Genomic DNA, 19,885 nt, shown 5'->3' with positions numbered 1-19,885 from the left:
TTGGACAGGATTTAAACTCTGTCAGACGGAGGATAGTTTAATGCATCCTGAAGTAAACTAATAGCGGAGAAGTTTTAATAATTCTTTGAACCAGGGCTGTGTTGCAAAACCTTCTGAGCTGCTTACCTAGACGGTGTTTTGTGGAATCGTAGGCGCTTCGAAATGCTGTCTATGTAGTGGACTCGCTAGATATTGAGAACAACGCACTACAGTCGGTGTGTTTTACTTCTTAACCTGCCAGTTCGCTGTTGCGCTTTATTTCGACGTCGTCTAGATAAACGTCTGTTTTGTGATGCTGACTAACATTGTATTGTAGCGATCAGCTGTGATGTTCTCCTGTAGACAGAAATAAAGGGATGATTAATGTCATTATGTGAACATTTGGAGGATTTGCGCATATCGTTACCATTGCGTCAAAACATCCCTTAGAAACTCAGCTTTTCTTTTAGTATAGACTTCATAATAAGAGAAAGGACAACAATACTGTGGCTTTTAAGTAATAGTGTATTTAACGTATAGATTATGTTTAGATTTAAATTCTATATTTGTATTATTTTATTTTTTATTAGGTTATTTATTTATTTTTTCAACACCTTTGGAAACTTTTTATTTATTTATTTTAATTTTTTTTCAAAGATGTGGTTTTAACCTGGGATCCGGGGCCCACTAGAACATTTAAAGGGGGCCACAACATGTAGCCTTGTAAAATAATTAAAATAAATTACATTAAAATAATTAAAATACTGCACCTTCATAAAAAAGTGCCATAAAATGTGCATTTCTTACTCTAACTGTAAAACATCTTTATTTTATTTATTTTTGCGTTTAAGGGACATATGCTATGTGATCAGCTACATTGGAGTCTGTACCTTTCAGTGTTTATCCATTTATAGTACATTTATAATATTTATATGAAATTTAAATGCATTTAACAAGCCTACCTGCTTGAAAATGTGTTTATCACTATAAAAATGTCGGTTGTATTTATTTATTTTTATTATTATTAATTGTTTTAATATTAGCATTACTCACTGGTTTTTGATTGTTGGAAACTCATGCTACTTTTCCAAATCAGAGCATAAATCCATAAATGGCGGTTTGGATCCGTTTTTATCACAGGACCTCAGTTCAATTGTTTTCATACCTCAGCTGTTTTTGATTTGTAAGTGATTGTTTACACTTCTTTGTACAATATAATAAGCGTGGTTCTTTTGTTGAGCTTTTATCAAAGGCTGTCAAAGTCCTTTAACAGAAAGCAGGTATTATGGGGGTTTGTTTGTTCCTCTGGCATGCAGAACACCCTGTAGGCAGACCCCGAGTTGAAGGTCATTAAAATGTCATTTAGCAGCTGTCATTTTTTAAATATTTTGTGGCAGATTGATCTGATTTGCGTCTTTGATGAAAGAGCAACACTGTTGGCTTACATAGCTCCTAGTGCTAAACCATTTAACATTTATGACCAGAATACATAAAAGTGATATTTAGTGTCATGTACACCATGGCTGTCAGTCCCTTCATGTTCCTTTGTACAGACTTAGATTACTGCCAGCTAAAATATGGACAGTTAGCCCTTAAAAAAACATGACTTTTATTCCACTGCGGCTCTCTGAGCAAAACAAACAGAAAGCGTGAGCATACACTTGTTTTGAGAGCACCTCTTTTTTACGCTCCTGTGACTCGTGACATGACACGTCCTCTCAGCTGAATTACACATGAATAAGAGCGTAATGAGATGATATGAGGTTCTGGGTAACGGAAGGCTAAATGGGTTGAACTGTGCTTCTTTTGTGCCTCGCCATTGTTTTTGCGTCTAGGACATGAACAGAGGAATAATGGACTATTGTGTGTTCAAAAGGCAACCACAAATTGACATTTTGTCATTTAATTGTATAATTGTAATTGCGCCTGCTGGGGGGAAAAAATCTTCACTTTAAACCCTAAAATCATATTATTATTATTTTATTTTTTACATTATCCTTTGATGAATAGAAAGTTAAAAAGAATGGCCTCTATTTGAAATAGAAATATTCTGTATAAATTCTTCTTCCTTGCTGAGTAAAATTTATTTATATATAGACATATATTGCCCATCCTTAATCATAATTATAGTCTGAGTAGCCTAAATGATACATTGTGCATTACTATGCTTAAGATGCATTGCAATTCCTAAAGCATGAGTTTTTAGGCAGTTTAACCTCCCTTCATTGACAGCAGGGAGGTGTGGCTGGATTTTATGAGTTTGCATTGTTGTCAGCATTCCATGAGCAACTCTGTTATAACCACAGTAAACAGAAACAATAACTTTTTCACAGCGTTCAGAGCTTGCACCCTTCCTGTCGTTAACAGTTAGAGGGATATTTTTAGTCTACTGTACATGCAAACTTTCTGTCCAGTACTGCAGATGTGCTCCATCTTTCACTCCATTATTTGTCACTGATGGTGAAATGATCTGTTTTGCATCCTTTGTGGCCAGTTACACAGAGGTTGTGGAGCTATTCAGCTGCTGCTGATTCTACATGGCAAAATAAATCATATTTCACCTGCTTTGCTTGCAGGTTGAATTGAATTGTGAGGAGATCAAAATGAGTTGCGCAAAAATTGCCTGGATGCTGAATGCATTCAAAAACAAACATACAGTGCAAGTAGTGTAGGTCGATTTATGAAATTGTGAGTGACCCTGGACCACAAAACCAGTCATAAGTCGCATGGGTATATTTATGGCAATAGCCAACAATACATTGTATTGAATCAAAATTATCGATTTTTCTTTTTTGCCAAAAATCATTAGGATATTAAGTAAAGATCATGTTCCATGAAGATATTTTGTAAATTTCCTACTGTAAATTTATAAAACATTTATTTTTGTGAGTGAATGCAGCACAATCGCGAACATAAATGGACAATTTTAAAGGCGATTTTCTCAGTGTTTCGATTTTTTTGCACCCTCAAATATCTCGGCCAAATATTGTCATATCCTATCAAACCATACATCAATAAAACGCTTTTTTATTCAGCTTTCAGATGATGTATAAATCTCAATAAAAAAAAAAGACCCATGTGACTGGTTTTATGGTCCAGGGTCCACATATATATGTATATTTAATTCCATGATGTGCTGATTAAATAATATAATTAATCGCACATCAAATTTGGCTGAGAAATTAACCCTAAAAGATCATTTAAAGTCATTATTGTGTTAAATGAGAAAAGCAAACACACAAACTTTTAGGCTGCAACGGCCATCAACAGGCATCTGAATTGGTATTTAAATATATTTATAGATCGTTTATTTCAGCTCAGAGGTGGCATGAATGCATTTACACTGCAATTACATGGGCATAAATAATGCCATAAGACATGAGTTTCATTTTAAATAGGTATTAAAGGCATAGTTTACCCCAAAATGAAAAATCTGTCATCATTTACTCGCTGGTGCGTTAAATGCGTTAATCATTTTAATGTGTTATTTTTTCCATAACTAATGCGTTAAATCGAAAGCCCTGGTATTTATGTATTGTTATTAGAATTAATGGTGTTTATTGTATTGTATTGATGTGGTACTGAAGTGTATTTATCTGAGACAGTGAATGCTGTGAGATGCAAGATCATTTTTGGAAGAAATTCCAATAAAAGTGAAATTGAGAGTTGAATTGAAATATTAGGGGGATTCATCAGCAGCAGTAGTACATCATATGGCCCTTAAATTCAGCTCACATAGAGCTCTGTGGAGAGCCTCTAGAGGGGCCGGCTGGGGACCGCGTCTGGATTGCACTGGCTCTGAGAGAAGCGTGAAGGGTACATTTTGCACAGGCGTTGCACTGATCAGGTCGCTCTTGCTGCTCACAGAAGGGAGGCGTAAATCTCAGTGCTTTGTAGGGTAAGGTCATTGTGTGCCTAATGAAGTTGTTGCATATTGATCACATGCTCCCTTTTTAAATGTTTTATGCAGGGCGTGATGATCCTGTTCAACTCCTTGGTTATTCCACAGTGCCATACTCAGTGTGTATTCAGAGCCGCTTTTCCACCGTCTGGCCGAACCGTTCTAAGAACGGCAAGGAACGGTTCCAGTTATGTTTCCCCTTGAGCCTGGTACGTCATGGCACGGCACGATTACAAACCGTTCCCGTTCTGGAATTTTCATGATAACAGCAAATATTCTGTTAGTTGTTTGATCATATTTTTGTTATATAGTTCCAATTAGAGACAACCCTTAGATCAAATCTTCCCGTGAAATCATGAGATGCAGTACTTCCACTTCTGAACCACACTGGATGCTTTCACTCTGCTTTCGGTCCTGGGGCTATTCCTGTACCGCTTCGAACTTACAGTTTGTGTATGTCACATTTCTGAGTGTATTCTGAACAAAATAATGAGGCTTAATTGGATTTTCTGCCTATGTTGATCTCCATCCCGCCGCTCCCAAAGAGAGTGCTGAGCTGTGAGACGCTGGAGGTGAGATGGACGGTTGACTCTCACAGGACTGCTGACCCTGAGGCTGGGTGCTCATGTACCGGCTGTTTCACTGCAGCTCTGCCACTTCCTCCAGCAAACAGCAGCTCAGCAGGAAATGGGCTCTGGTGTGATCGGTGCCAGAGAAGTCTCCATAGAGACCCAAACCACTAGCACATCCATTTCAAATTATGGGATTGTAAGTGCTCTGGGAATGTTTAGACCATTCCGTAAGCTGTTATAATTAGTAGTGACAGGCAGAATCTGTGGACTTTTTCACATTTTCAGTGCTGATTTGGAGGGAACCCTCTGAAATCCATTTAAGTTTTGCCCTTGGAGGCTATTCATCATTTATGCTGTCATATTACAAATTTGATGCTATGTCAACATAAACGATTAGATCTTCAGTTGATCAGATGTTTTTCTTTGTTGTTTGACACCTTGGCATTAGTAGTGGTCGATATGACCAAAATCTTATTTCACAAAAGGAGAAGTGCTATTTCACGATAATGATATATATCACAATAAAGTTATATTTTATTTGTGTTATTAAAAATAAGAACAAAGAAGCAAATTACAAACAATAAGACAAACACAGTACAGCTACAGTAAGTTTATTTAACATGTAGTAGGAAATACAGAAATGGAATAACCAAAAACTGCATAGTTGTCAGTGTATGATTAAAATATATATTGATTCTTATTAAAGCTACAAAAATTACTCAGTGAAGAGCAGTGGGTGATTTTCTTTCTCTTTAGGCTACTGTCACTTTAAGAGCGAATACTGACATATCCTGTGCATGTTAACTTCAGACATAACCGACTGTTTTTGCATTTTGACAATTGTGTGTAAGGGTTTAATGGATCGTAGTTGATCCATGATCCATACAGACCAGTCCCCATGGTTTGCCACCCTTGTGATTCGTGGATTCATTTCTTGTTTTGTGATCCATTGTACCACTAATAGTGTGTGTATTTGACCATTCAAGTGCAATAAGCTGCAAAAGAGAACTGAATTGGGGATTGCATGCTGTCTGAGAGAGGCGTCCTTCTGTTAGTTATCGCGAGTAACACATTGAGCTCTTTTTTTCACAGCTTATTCTGCTTAATAAAACTTTGTAACATCATGCATATACCGCTATTTATTTTCTCATTCATACATGTTTCTTTATCACTCTAACATGTCAATAACTTTAAGTAGTACTAGATATATTTATATACCGGGATATTAATAATATAAAAAAAATCTTGAATGATAGACGGTTTATGTCGTCGACACAATATATACCACCCAGCCATATAGTGTATACCGCTCTGACCACGCAAGGCCCGCATCTGCTCCGACTCTGGGCCGGAGGAGGCAGAGGTGAGCATATGGGAGTAATTGGCTGTGCTGCTGTGGAGGCAGGCGAGAGGTCAGGAGTTTCCTGCCGCGCACGCATGTATGTGCATGTATGCGTGTGTCTGCGTGCATTCTGTGATCTCACCTGGCATGGTGGTCAGGCAGTGGCGTCATCCACCCTCATCCCAGAACCTCGTCCTCAAGGGCTGGTAAAGCACAGACAGGGTGGAGTGCGGCTTAGCGTTATGATTATAGACGCACACAAAGTGTGCTTTTCAACTCTAGAAGACACAAGTGCGCCTTTTACACTGTATTAATATTATTGTTGTCACAGACACTTACAGTATTACCTTGATCCTGTAAGAATATATGCAGTGTTTCCTGCACCGCTACTGAATCTACAGCACAGCAAAGAGATATTTTGGCAAGCGTGAGTTTGTTGTCTCTGGACCGAATGGGATAAAAAAGGTTCTACCATAAAATAGTGCAAAGAAAATAAATAATCAACACATCTTTTGTTGAGTTGTCTCCATTGGCTGCATGCAAAATCAAACTACACAAACTATTGACTTTTTTAAAGCTGGTTCATTGAATGAATTAGTCAAAATATTCACAAACTCACAAGTAATTGCTTTCAAGTATCTGTCACTACAAAGTGGCAATAAAGACTTAAATTGTTACAAAAAGAATCTAAAAAGACAAAAAAGAAATTGTTCTTTTGAACTTTCTATTCATCAAAGAATCCTCAACAAAAATGTGTAACGGTTTCCACAAAAACTGTTTTCAACATTGATGATGATAATAAGAAATGTTTCTTGATCACCAAATCATCATATTAAAATGATTTCTGAAGGATCATGAGACGCTGGAGTAATGATGCTAAAAAGTTCAGCATTGCCACACAAATTACATTTTAAAATATATTAAAAACAACAGGTATTGTTAATTGTAATAGTATTTCACAATATTACTGTTTTTGAGGTTTATTATATAAATGCAGTCTTGGTGACCATAAGAGACTTTTTTCAGAACCATTAAAAAAATCTTCCTGACCCCAAACTTTCGAATGGTATACAGTGTGAATTTTCAACCTTAATGTTTCAACATGAAAGGCCGTTCGCAGTATATTAACTTCTATAATTTGATATATTTACTAGTTAAGCAAAATATTTGGTGGAAAATACAGTCATGGGATTTGAATGGCATGTGAGTTGGTGAGAGATGCTCTACTCTGTTATTGGTTGAGGTGGCCAGAGTAGTTATTACATTTTGAAGAAAGCAATGAAAACAAGTTAAACAACCTATTTTTTCATAATAATGTGCTTATGAATCATGAGGCATTTAGGAAAGACCAGAGACAGATAAGAAAGCAAATAGGGTTAATGTTGATTTCATATTGACTTTGAATTAGTAACACCCAAATGCTGTACATGCACTGCCAGTGACCTTAGTAGCGTCAGCAATCCATATTTCAGCATACACATCATCTGTTCTTGACTCATTTATGACCATATAAAACCACAAAATAAATTCACGTGCATAACTCCTTCTCACCTTTTGCGTGTTTACTTTAGGACTCTCAGCAGAAGGAGCTCTGCACATTTAAGCTGAGCTCCATGGATTTATGGCCCTTTGTTAGGAATACAGGCAGAGGCTCAGAAAGCAGGTAGGAGGAAGAGAAGGGATGAAGGGCTGCTCACTCACACTTACTCACTTTGCCATTGTGTGAGCGGAGAGAACGGGGACTCCTACGCTATCCGTCAGCTCAGTAACAGACCAACTTAAGGCAGAGCAGGATTACGGTGCATGCCTGAAAAGCTCCCTGCAATGTATGCGATGCATAATCCATGTATTATGAAAACAAACGAGTCATTTGTTTGTGTTTCTAGCTGAGGAATGCTATCTTTAGCTCATTGTGTTGAAGCATATTTTTTCCCTAGCTGTCTATTTGACGGTTGATTATCTCATTCAGTATTGATTGAATATTCATAGAAATCGAACTGCCCTTTATATTGTTTCAGGTGGAAATGCATCACGACTAATACAGAAACTTTTGTGTAAAATAAGTCATATTTAAAAAAAAATGTAACCTGCTGAATTTTGCTACCATACCTTTAAGATTTCCATATGTAAATGACATTTTGATTGGCTAACTTTGGCATGCACTGATGCTCTTTAGAAGTTCAGAGTTGTACTGAATAGGTGTTGATATGTAAACTTCTGTGGACATATGCTAATGTACTTTTGCTTATGACATTATAACCATGACCATTTCTGATTGGCCCATTTTGAAGCTTCATTTCCATGCTTTGGGTGGGGAACCTTCAATTTTGAAAATTACTACCTTGTACACTACCAGTCAAAAGTAAGATTTATTTTTTTATTTTTTTGAGAAAGTGACAGTAATGCAAAACATTCTATTTCAAATAAATGCTGTTCTTCTGAACATTCTATTCATCAAAGAATCCTGGAGAAAAAAAAAAAATGTATCATGGTTTCCAGAAAAATATTAAGCAGCACAACTGTTTTCAACATTGAGAATAATAAGAAATGTTTCTTGAGCATCATCAGTATATTAGAATGATTTCTGAAGGATTATGTGACACCGAAGACTGAAGTAATGATGCTGAAAATTCAGCTTTTATTTTAATTTGTAATAATATTTTATAATATTACTGTTTTTACTGTAGTAAGTTTAATCATTTAGTTTAGATAAATGCAGCCTTGGTGAGCATAAGAGACTTATTTCAAAAACATTAAAAAAATCTTACTGATACCAAACTTTTGAACAGTCGTGTACTCACAAAACAGCAAGAAATGGCATGCACCTTTAATTTTCGCATTAATTGAGTTGCTAAGTTGCTTCACGAAGCCAGTATCCATGCAAAACACTGAACAGGCTCATAGAAGTGCTCTGGCTTTTGATCTCAGTTTGATTGCCAGTGTTTAGTCCATGGTGAATCCACAGTGTTAAATGTGAGGCCTAGGGTGTTGAATGAACATAAAATATAATAGTTAAACCCGTTGTGCTACTGTACACAGCGAAGCCCGAGTCTATGAAAGAAAACAAAAACAGCTTGACTGTGAGGGGGGTGGGGGGACATAATGGCCTTCTCAACTCAACACAAATGGAAATGCATAAACGGAACAGCAAGACTTTGACATTTCAACAAAAAGAATCAGCAAAACAATCAAAGTCAGCCAAGGAAAACAATGCCTTCTCCCTACCCCATCCCCAGAGGAAATACCAAACATTACAGCAGCGTATAAATAGCATCTCCTACAGCCGAGTACAGGAGGGGTTCTGCTTCTCTGGGGGGCTTTGGAAACACGCCAACATCTCCAGCACGTCTGTCTTGCACTTCCCTTGCACTCTTTATTTCCTCGCTATCTGCCCTCCTTCTGCATGGGTTAGCAACCTTGTAACACCTCACAAACAGCCGTTTATTTATTAATAAGGAGCTGCACTTGTGCGGAGAGTGGTTTCATATGGATGCTTCAATGGGGGAGTGTGTATATGGACATTGACCCGAGTGACTTAACAATATAGATATAAGGCATTAGTGCAAGAACCAGAACTACTGTACATTCTTTGGGTGTTTCTTTAACTTGCGGCATTTATGTTCCAGAAGTAAGTTATTTGTCATGAAAAACAATTTATTTTTCTTTATTGTTTTTCAGATGGTTTTTTTTTTGGGGGGGGGGGGGGGGATTCAAGCTACCAGTCTTGGAAACTTGGTTTTCCATGTCTTTCATCTTTTTTTCTGCTACTTTTCAGTTGTTTATATTTGTATATACAATACTGATTTTAGTTTTATTTTCTTTAAAGTAAAAATCATACTGGCTCCAGTGGTATTAATCTAAACAAAAGGTAAAATAATCATTAAGCATTTTAATATTTTTTTTTATGTAAAATGTTCTATACATGTCTACTTGTTTTATTGAGGAAATAACACTTGTGAGCAGAATATTTTAATTGTGCATCATTTCTAATCAAGCTGTAATTTGGTCAAATTATGCTAAATGTGTGAAAATATGTGTAGGCTATTTAGAATATGTAAAATAATAACTGTGAAATTACTCTTTGCAAGACAAAGGAATCGGTCATTTTATTTTAAAAAAAATCTGAAATGTAATTTCAATAGCCATTATTTCTATGACAGTTCAAAATAAATCAGTTGAGATGTGGCAGAATTCTCTTGTTTGACATTTTAGTGTGCAAATTTAATAAATTAGAGAGAGAGTGTAAATTGCATTTTAATATATTAATTATTTCCACAGGGTCCACAGGGCCACACATGCCTTTAGTTAAAGAAACACCCAGATATTGATTCAAGCTATTAATCTTCTCATTTCCTCTTACCCAGAGGAGATATCTGTTGGTACAGTTGGTTCATGTTCACTGCTGGCCTCTGTGGCTTAATGATGAAACTGATCCCAAATCTTTCTTAAGGAATATTTCTCCTATTAAACACTGTGCTTTGCTTGTCCAATGATCCAGGGTTTAAAAGATGGATTCTCTTGATCGCTTTAGCTCTACTCTAATCAAAGGCCTCAGTGGATTATCCATTATAGACTCAGTGAAAGAGTAGGTATGAAATTTACATTTTCAGTAGAGTTGTTTATTTGAGGAATTTCACCAGATGGGGTTCATTGACTAGGTTTTTAAAAAGGTGACCTCTCTCTATTATACGTTTCTGAATAAGAAAGGCCAGCATGCAATCTCAAAAATCATTTTAGTTTAGGACCTTGATGAAACACTGGATTGGTTTTGTAAGGTTACATAAGTGTTCAGGCTGCAAGGTTCTATAAAACCTGGAAAGTTCATCTTCAGAACACAAATGAAGGTCATGTTGATGAAATCTGAGCGGCTTAGATCCGATCGCTTTATATGATAAATAGATTTAAAACATTCATTAACTCACACATCCGTTGTAAACGGAAGCTCAAGCATGTTCGCTTGACGTGCGAGAACCAATGAGGTTCATTCTCGTGTGTTATGCAGCACGTTTGAGCCTCAAGAACCAGTGAGGTTTGTTCTCGAGCGTCAAGCATGTTCGGTTGAGCTTCTGTTTGTGTTCACTGATCAATGGTTATATGTGAATCAAAGCCTAATTTAAATTTGTTCATCATATTAAGTGATCGTGTCTCTTCAGAAAATTTGGACTAAACCGTTCAATTCATATGGATTAGTTCTTAATGAACTTTTTGCGTCAAAGTGGTAGTTGCATAGCTGTCAACGGAAGGACAGAAAGCTCTCTGAAAAGATCTTCATTTGTGTTCCGAATTTGAGCGGAAGTTTTACGGGTTTGGAACGACATGAGGGTGAGAAAATGTGGATAGAATTTTCATTTTTGGGGTGAACTAAACCTTGAAAATTATCAATTTTTAAGGGGCGGCTCCTTAAGGACTTGTCAGTAAATGGCCACTGTTATGATTGGCTAACGTCATTGCATAGCAAACAACGCCCGTCGCTATTGCACACGAGTAAGTGTTTTGAACACATTATCCATATAAAAACGTAATTTACAGACAGAGCATTTTTAAATAGTTTAAACTGCAGTCAAATTCACCGAACAAACATATAATCCTCGGATGTGATTTTGTGCACCATTACAAATAACCCATACTCTTGTTCCTGACGCTGGGATCCTTCTGAAATCTGTACAGAGAGGCAAACGAGCTGTTTAAACTGAACGCATCAAAGCAAACATTCGTTCACTCTTCCATTTGTCCTGTTGTAGGCATGTGGAGTACGTCAGAAATTGAACACTTATCTGTATACTGTATCCAGTGTAGATCATGTCAGTGATTATAATCTATTTGCTTTTGACGTGGCGCTCACATCCGGTGTTGACAGGTGCCAGCCATTAAGCGACTGAACAATAGTGGGCGGGGCCTATGCCTACAATGATGTTATACATCATTTCGTCAATGTCTTGTTCTGGAGGCAGTCATATGCAAATGTATTTGCCTATGTAACGTCATAGATCCCACAATACCCAAATGAGCTGTTTTTGGAGCTTGATTAAATAAATGCTTTGTTTATATGAGGAGGATGTTTTAAGCTATACAACTTAAAACAAGATGTCTTATATGTCAAAAGACAAGACAAGACAAAATCAAGACAAGACAAAAAACATGGTGTTATCATGGTACCAAAAAACAAAAACAAAACATGGTACTCTTGCTAGTAACCACAATCAGTTAGTTCCAGGTATGGTGACTTTTAAAATGCGGAGGCACTTGTTTTAAATATTTGGAAAGGATCAGTGATACCCATGATACTGTAGCAGATTCTGGTGTTCATTATTTGTCAGATGAGGATGCAGATTATGTTTGAGACTCTACACAGCAACCCATCAGATTGCCATTTATGTGTGGCACAGGCTGCATTTCATTCAGGCTATGGCAAATTAGCATATTTATGGGAAATTTAGCGAAAAGGTACGCCATTAGTTTGGTAGTCAGTTCCTCGCATATTTTGTGTCAGCAAACTGGAAATGAAAGAAGATTGAAAATGAATTTTTGCAAGTGAAATTGTGTTTATGGTGCGGCATAACGAAAGGATTTGCTGCAGCTTTTGCATGTTTACACTCCTATTGATCAAATTCTTAATGCATGTCAGCAGGGACATCCATCGCAGTGCTGAACCAGACCTACTAATGTTTAGAGATTCAATGCATCTTGTTCTCCAAAATGCATGAAATAGAGGGAATATCAAAGAATATGTAAGAAAATATCACAGGCTGGAAACATCAGAGGAACTCGCAGTTATCTTTAATATTTGTGAATCGATTTCTTGACATGTAAAATGGAGAAATCAAAGGGTCTATGTGGTCCGATGCCTGTGCCCATGATGCTGAACCACAGCCTAAAAGCTTCTGATGCTCTTCTGTTAGCTCCAGTGGGACAGTTTGTTCTCATACCTGTTTTTCCGTGTCTTCCTGCGAGGATTCACTTCAACATTGGACACAGCAGCATAAGCACTTTCAAATTCTCACCCCTGTCTCTTCCCTGAACTGGAGGTGAAGACATAGAGTCAGTAGTCCGAATCAGGAACACTAAGGCAATAAATGTAACCAACTCTCGACAGCTCTTTTTTATTTTGCCTGTTTCTCCATAATCTGCGCTTAATGTTTCATGAGATTTTGTGCTGCATTTTTATCCCGTTTTTGTTCTCACCAGAGCAAATGCACATCAATAATGGACGTGCTTTGGGGTAGCAGAGAGAGAAAGCGTGAAGGTATTCTGTTAGTGTTTGACAACTCTTCAGCTAAGAGCATTAGGACAATGGCAAGTCTTTCTAGAGTATTACCTCAATTGCGTTTAGTCTATTTGGCGTCAGTTCCATCTACAGGAAGTAAATAAATAATTGTACAAACAGAAACTGTCGTTGTAGTGAAACTAAGGTGTTGACCCCAATTCTTGCCTGAAGATTGTTTAGGGAAATAAGCTAGTCATAAGCTTCCTATAAAAAATATGTCTTATTTTTCATGTCACATTGATGGTTGCTGTAATTTATCCATAGTAAACTCTCATTGTATTTGGACTATCCAGTGCATGCATTTTAATTAAGACCTTAATTGCGTGTGCGTGTGCGTGTGCGTGTGCGTGTGCGTGTGTGTGTGTGTGTGTGTGTGTGTGTGTGTGTGTGTGTGTGCAGTGGTGGACAGTAACGAAGTAAATGTAATTCGTTACTGTACTTAAGTAGCTTTTTTGCGTATCTGTACTTTACTGAAGTATTTAAATTTGGGAAGACTTTTACTTTAACTCCACTACATTTCAAAGTCAAATATCTTACTTTTTACTCTACTACATTTTCAAAAATCAGTCGTTCCTTTTTATTTATGAGTGGATAAAAACTTAACTGGTCAAACGAGCCACCTATAAGAGGTTGCGACACACACGGCTTGTTCGACTTGAACCGGCGCTGCACAGACCGATCAGTTTATGACATCAAAGTATAGAGCGAAATCGCGAGAGCGATTGAAAAGCATACAGAGCCGTCTACTCTCTAATCGCTCTTGCGGTATTTTAATGTCATTCACCGATGACATTAAAAGTCGAACAAGCCAACTGTGATCTCGCCGTCGCGCGGTCACGTGATTCGTGTAGCTCTCAATAGTTCCAAACAATTTGTGTTGCCAATAATTTTAAGCGGGGGCAGAGAGCAGCAGCTATTATTGCAGCAATTATCGGTAAATACTGACGCATAATGAACATTGCTTATTACCTTGACACTAAAATTACTTGCATATAATAGCATTTTTTTTCCTGAGGAGTTGCAGAAACACTGCATTAATACTTTTTGGTGTTTAATTTTGTAGGGAAATTGGCTGCTCCCATAATGTAGTGTGTATATATTCAATGGCATTGTGCAGGTTTATGTGAATGTATCATAACATTAGGATGTTTATAATTATGACCATAGACGCTTGTGAAAAACATGTACAGTAAATACTGTAAATGTATTATACCTTATGGGATCAGTCCCCTTCCGTCCAAAATTAAACACACAAAAAATGTATTCAATTCAAATATATATATATATATATAGAAAGTTCAAAAGAACATCATTTATATAAATCTTTAAAAAAAAAATACTGTCACTGTTGACCAATCAAATGCTTTCTGAATAAAAGTTTTAATTAAATTAAAATATTAAATAGTTCATTAATAATTATTAAATAATAATAAAAAATGTTTTACTGTTTCCAAACTATATGTATATATTTTTTTTATATATATATTTTTCTTTTTTCCATTTATTTATTTATTTTAGATGTTTGAGGTGCTGCTTTGTTAAAGGTGATGTGAGTATTTGTGCCATTAGCAGCACCAAACAGAAAAACACACACAATCACACAAAGATTATTTCCAAAATGCTTGTAATATTGCCATATCCGTCATTGTGTGTCAGAAAAAGCCCCACAGAACCACAATTTTTCAGTAAGAAAAAAAGTCTCTGGAAAAATGATACACTTTTTACATTTTATTCGTGACTACAGTATGTTATGAAACACAAGACACATTTCCACTGGTGTTTGCTCCTCCCGCCTACATCAAGATCCTGCCACTTCCATATCTGGGACAAAGGAAGCCTTTTCCATCATTTCTCAACCCTGTTATTCCCGAGTGGTAGTAGGGCACCAGATGGGCTCTGACCTGGATCCGTGGTCTTCGATTGTGAAGGTTACCCATCCGTGTTTTTGCAGATGCCGAGCGTTGAACCTCTAGTCAGCGGCCATTGCTCTGATCTCCACAAAACTAAGCCACCACGGCACTGTTTACATTCTATGAATAGAACCACATGTTTGATTAAGCTAGCCCAGTGTCAGAGAGAGGATGTGGAGGACAGCACCCACAAGGGTCGCGGTGAAGTAGAAGCTACTGTAATCTCTTGGTGTGAAAAACTCTCACTACTTTTTTATATGACACATTTGATGTGCAACATGGTAAAAAAATAAAAAAATAAAAACCCGCACACCTCTGGGAATTGTTACTTGTGATGGAAACAGGATTCGTAACGAATTTAATGACTCAACGATTCTGGTTACTCCATTCTTTTATTACTTGTAAGGAAAAAAAAAATTTGGGAAAAGAAATGCAGTTCCATTCCCAATGAATCATTTCAATAATCAATCAATTAAAACAATTCTTGCTAGAGGTGTGTTTACACACTTTTTTTTAATGACTTTTCACAGTCTTTTTAGAGCTGGAATAAATGCAGTAAACATGTACTAAACATATTCATATATATTTGTTATAAAATACTACTGAGAAAAGTCATAATGTGTATCTTTAGCTACACATTGTCAAATAAAATAATATACAGTAAATAAAAAGAAATGAATCATTTGATCAATCGTTTGGGAATCAGACTACTGGTTGCACACTGTATGGTTTTGATTCACTAAAAAGAACCAAATCATTAGAATAATCCGTTCTGTAATTGGTCTACACTGGTCGTGCTATCTGGTCACTCTGTACTGATATTTTTTTTAAATGTTGAACTGGTTCTGAATAATCGTCTCTCTGTTCCTAACTGGTATTTATTTATTTATTGAAAGAAATTAATACTGTTATTCAGCAATGATTCATTATAATGTCAGTAAAGACATTTATAATGTCTTCTAGATAAAAGATTTGTTTAAAATAAATGTTGTTCTTTTTATTAACTTTCTTTTCATCAAAGAATCCTGAAATAAATGTATCATGTTTTCAACATTGATAATAAGAAATGTATCTTGAGCAGCAAATCAGCATATTAGAATGATTTCTGAACGATCATGTGACACTGAAAATTCAGCTTTGCCATCACAGGAACAAATTACATTTTAAAATATATTACAATAGAAATCACTTCTTTTAAATTGTAATACTGTTTCACAATATTACTGTATTTTTGATCAGCCTTTGTGAGTAAAAAAAAAACGTATTTAAAAAAAATCTTATACCAACCTCAAACTTTTGAACAGTGTAGCCCTTTCAAAAGTGGAGAAAACACATAATATAAATGGCCATCTATGACCTTGGTGACCAGACAGCCATTGTGTATCCTTAAAAAAAAAAACACATCCACTGCAATTATCCAAGTCTGCCCTCTATTCCAAGCTTTGACATTAAAAATAAATAAAGTAGCACTTATGGTTTTAGAGACTGACCACTTACTTTCGAGATCTAGGCAGTCTTGTGTTGACTCTCCCTGTGTGGCTACATGGTTAGGTTGCGCTGAAGCCAATCGTGGCTGAAATCTCACTGCGCTGCTGCTAAAAACAGGCCTAACACATACCCTTATTACCCTGTCCCACGGGGGATGAAATAAACCGCCTGTTTAAGCAATACTTCAACCTGTTAAAGGCGTATTCACCCTTTGGGTCCTGTTCTAGCATCGCTGTGTACTTCAGAACGCTTATTTAATTAGCGACATGTCTCAGTTCCACATGAAGTCGTCGGTGGAATAATCCTGTAATTTGTAATTAACATCCATAACCTTTTGTTCTCATCAGATATTTGAGAAATGCTTACTGCATACTAACTCCTGCAGCTCAGTTCTGTCTCTCTCACGTCTTTTGTTAATGGTAATCACTGCAGAAAATCGGCATGTCACATATTAAGTAGACAGGTTTACTGTACAGAAGACACATGTTCGGTGCCTGCGCTCGCACAATGGCTCACCTGTTTGGCTCAAAGCGTTAGCTGTGGGTGAACAGATTATAACTCAGTGTGGGCTCTCCAAAACGTGTGTCGTATTTATATATATGGCAAGATTTAGCAGTCGAGGGTGGATAAGGGAATGCAGTGGTGAAGAGCCGTGGATTCTGTGCCAGGCACTTCAGTTGAAACACACCTGCATGCTTTTATTCACTCCAGCACTCTTGTGGGATTGAGCTTTTCATAAATGTATCAGTGAGGGTCAAAGACTTTTTTGCATTGACATATGTTGAAGAGTTTGTGTGGTGATTATTGCACCATGAAGCTTCAACTGATGACTTTCAGGTGATAACCCTATTTGTATTAATTGACAATACATTGTGTACATTTTCTTTTTCTAGATTTGTAAACAAATATTTACAGAGCCAGGAACATGACATGGACAAAAATCGATATATTATGGCCACAAATTAAGAATTTGTTCTCTCGTTTTGGTAAATTATGGGGACAAATTAAGAATTCTTTCTCATGACTTTTTAATTCGTTCCCTCATTTTAGTAAATCATGGCCACAAATTAAGAATTCATTCCCTCGACTTGTTAAATTCGTTCCCTCAGTTTAATTTAACTAAAACAAGTGAACACATTGGGAAAACATTATTACAATGGGGCCATGATTTAGTAAAATGAGGGAACAAATTATATTATGCACACAATTTACTTAATACGAGAGAACAAATTAGTCAAACGTAAGTCGTGGGAAGAAATTGTTAATTTGTGGCCATTATATACACATTTTTATTCCTGCATACCAAATGCAGGGCTCCTTAATAGCTAGATTTGTACTTTTTCTGAAGAAGCCCCAAGTCTATACTTTATGGCTCAGCTCCTGCCTTCGATGTAAGTCTTGAAGACTTTTTCTTGGAACACACAGTACTTATGTTCTATATTGGTTATTGATCATTTATTAGAGAACATAATTGTATTGGTCCATATTGGATGTGCATGTAATTTACATTTAGCTCTAACACTCAACTAAAATAAATCTCTAAGAAGACTAGTAATTTAATGATTGTTAAATATAATCTTTTACCAAATCTCCAAATGAATATCCATTTTTCATACTGTATAATTATAATGTAATGTCTGAATTCAATTTAGAATTTTAATATGTTTGATTTTTTTAGATAAATTAAATACATTCATTTTGTTCTGACTTCTGAGACAAAATGTCACCTTTTTTAATTGTCCACCAGGAGAACGTTATGAAGAAATATCATTAAGTCAAATCACTTATAATAGCAGACATTATTGCTCAACAAGCCTCAATATCTGAGATGTTCATGTCTGTAGTATTAACAATGCATTGAGTATAAGCTACATTATTAGCCTAAGCAAGGACCAAATATTCAACGCTATATGAGAACGTATTTCCTCAAAGAACTTTATGTACTGGTGCTTTATATGAGTAATGTGAATATATCATAGTGAATAATACACTGATCTGAAGAGACTATAAAGTAAAATCTAAAACTTTGAAACTCCAAAGGATCATAAAGCAACTCATGAAACACTATCCAGCACAAAATGTTCCTTTTTAAGAATCCCACGGTGTAGAATTTGCCACTCTTGGCTTTCTTAAACACCCCTCCTGCTCACATCAGCCGCCAGTCGGCTTGACGGCAGGTCAGTCGTAACAAATTTGGAGGTGATAAACTGCGAATGGCTTCCCTGGCACCTGTCCTAACAGCAGAGCTCTGGGAATCCCCAAAGTCCAGTCACTCATTTTTAATCGATGTGTCTTCATCCGTCCGTGAGGTGTGGGGCAGTAGTGCTCCAGTGGTGCTGTGTCCGGTCTAGACTTCCTCTTTGCCCGTGACTCCAGCTCTGGCTATTCAAGCGGCAGAGGAGGCAGTGGGGAACCGGTAACCAGCTGCAGGTTGACAGGAGATAAATGGCTCCATTAGTGTGTCTGGGCCGCAGGGTGGAGTCTGACCCACTGGCCCACCCAGCACCACAGTAAGCCACTTACAAACATCAGACAACATACTTCCTAATTCTGGACGGACCTGCCAGGGAATGCCAGCACAGTGGGTTATCTTGTGTCCTGGCTGCGAGGGCCTATATTATACCATATGGATGGTAGGTCAGTATTATAGGAGGTTTATGAAAGATTCCGGTGTCATTCTAGTTTTACTTCATGTCGAATTCTAATATTTTTGTCAAAGTTTGAGGAAATGTTTAATTTCAGCGTGAATTGGATTACACTATATCATATGGTATAATGGATTGCCATCTTATCGACCACTTTGCTCTCTAGTTGTCAGACATGTAAAAATCCATCTCAGTTAACCACTAGATTGTATATTTTAGGCTATATTTAGAAAAAAAAAATTTGGAATGGACAAGTGCTTAAACTGATGTAATGATACATGTGATACTAGCCTGAATTACTGACCCAGATGGAGTTTGTTGTTTAGACGTGTTTTCATTGCATGAACATATTTCTCATATGACCTACTCCACTAAGGACAATGACTTTTGTTTTGTTTTGTCTATGTGTAAACCGGTAGATTTTCTATTATACCAGCTAGATAGATTCCCCTTGAATCAGAATAAATTCTCTAATTATGTTGTACTTTAAAATCTTGAATTAAATATATTTGCAAACTTTCTAGTTGGTTCTGTTCTGTTTACCCCAAGGGGGGTTATTGCTGCTCTCCCTGCTCTTATCCATGCTAGGCTGCATGGATGCGCAGGGAGTTCTCGCCCAGAACGGAACCATACCGCCAATCCAAACTGTATGCTAATTGTCAATCGTATTTGACGGTAGTGGTCCTGACAGAACTAAAGGTTTATATTAATTTGTGTGTGCCCACCCTTGTAGCTGACTAGTTTCTCTAAAATTAACCACAGCGAAAGTTTCAGTGACCCTTTA

General features: G+C 36.8%; 1 protein-coding gene and 1 long non-coding RNA gene across 5 annotated transcripts in view; one reads left to right on the top strand and one right to left on the bottom strand.

Annotated features, from left to right (window-relative positions):
* LOC309504277 overlaps positions 1–19,885 on the bottom strand; it is a 503,575-nt gene that overhangs the window by 344,093 nt on the left and 139,597 nt on the right. The gene's annotated exons all lie outside the window — the stretch shown is intronic.
* mid2 (midline 2) overlaps positions 1–19,885 on the top strand; it is a 154,699-nt gene that overhangs the window by 67,665 nt on the left and 67,149 nt on the right. The gene's annotated exons all lie outside the window — the stretch shown is intronic.

This window comes from Leuciscus leuciscus, assembly GCF_965113295.1.
Source record: "Leuciscus leuciscus genome assembly, chromosome: 8".
NCBI classification, from domain to species: Eukaryota; Metazoa; Chordata; class Actinopteri; order Cypriniformes; family Leuciscidae; genus Leuciscus; species Leuciscus leuciscus.
This window is presented reverse-complemented; position numbering and strand designations above follow the sequence as displayed.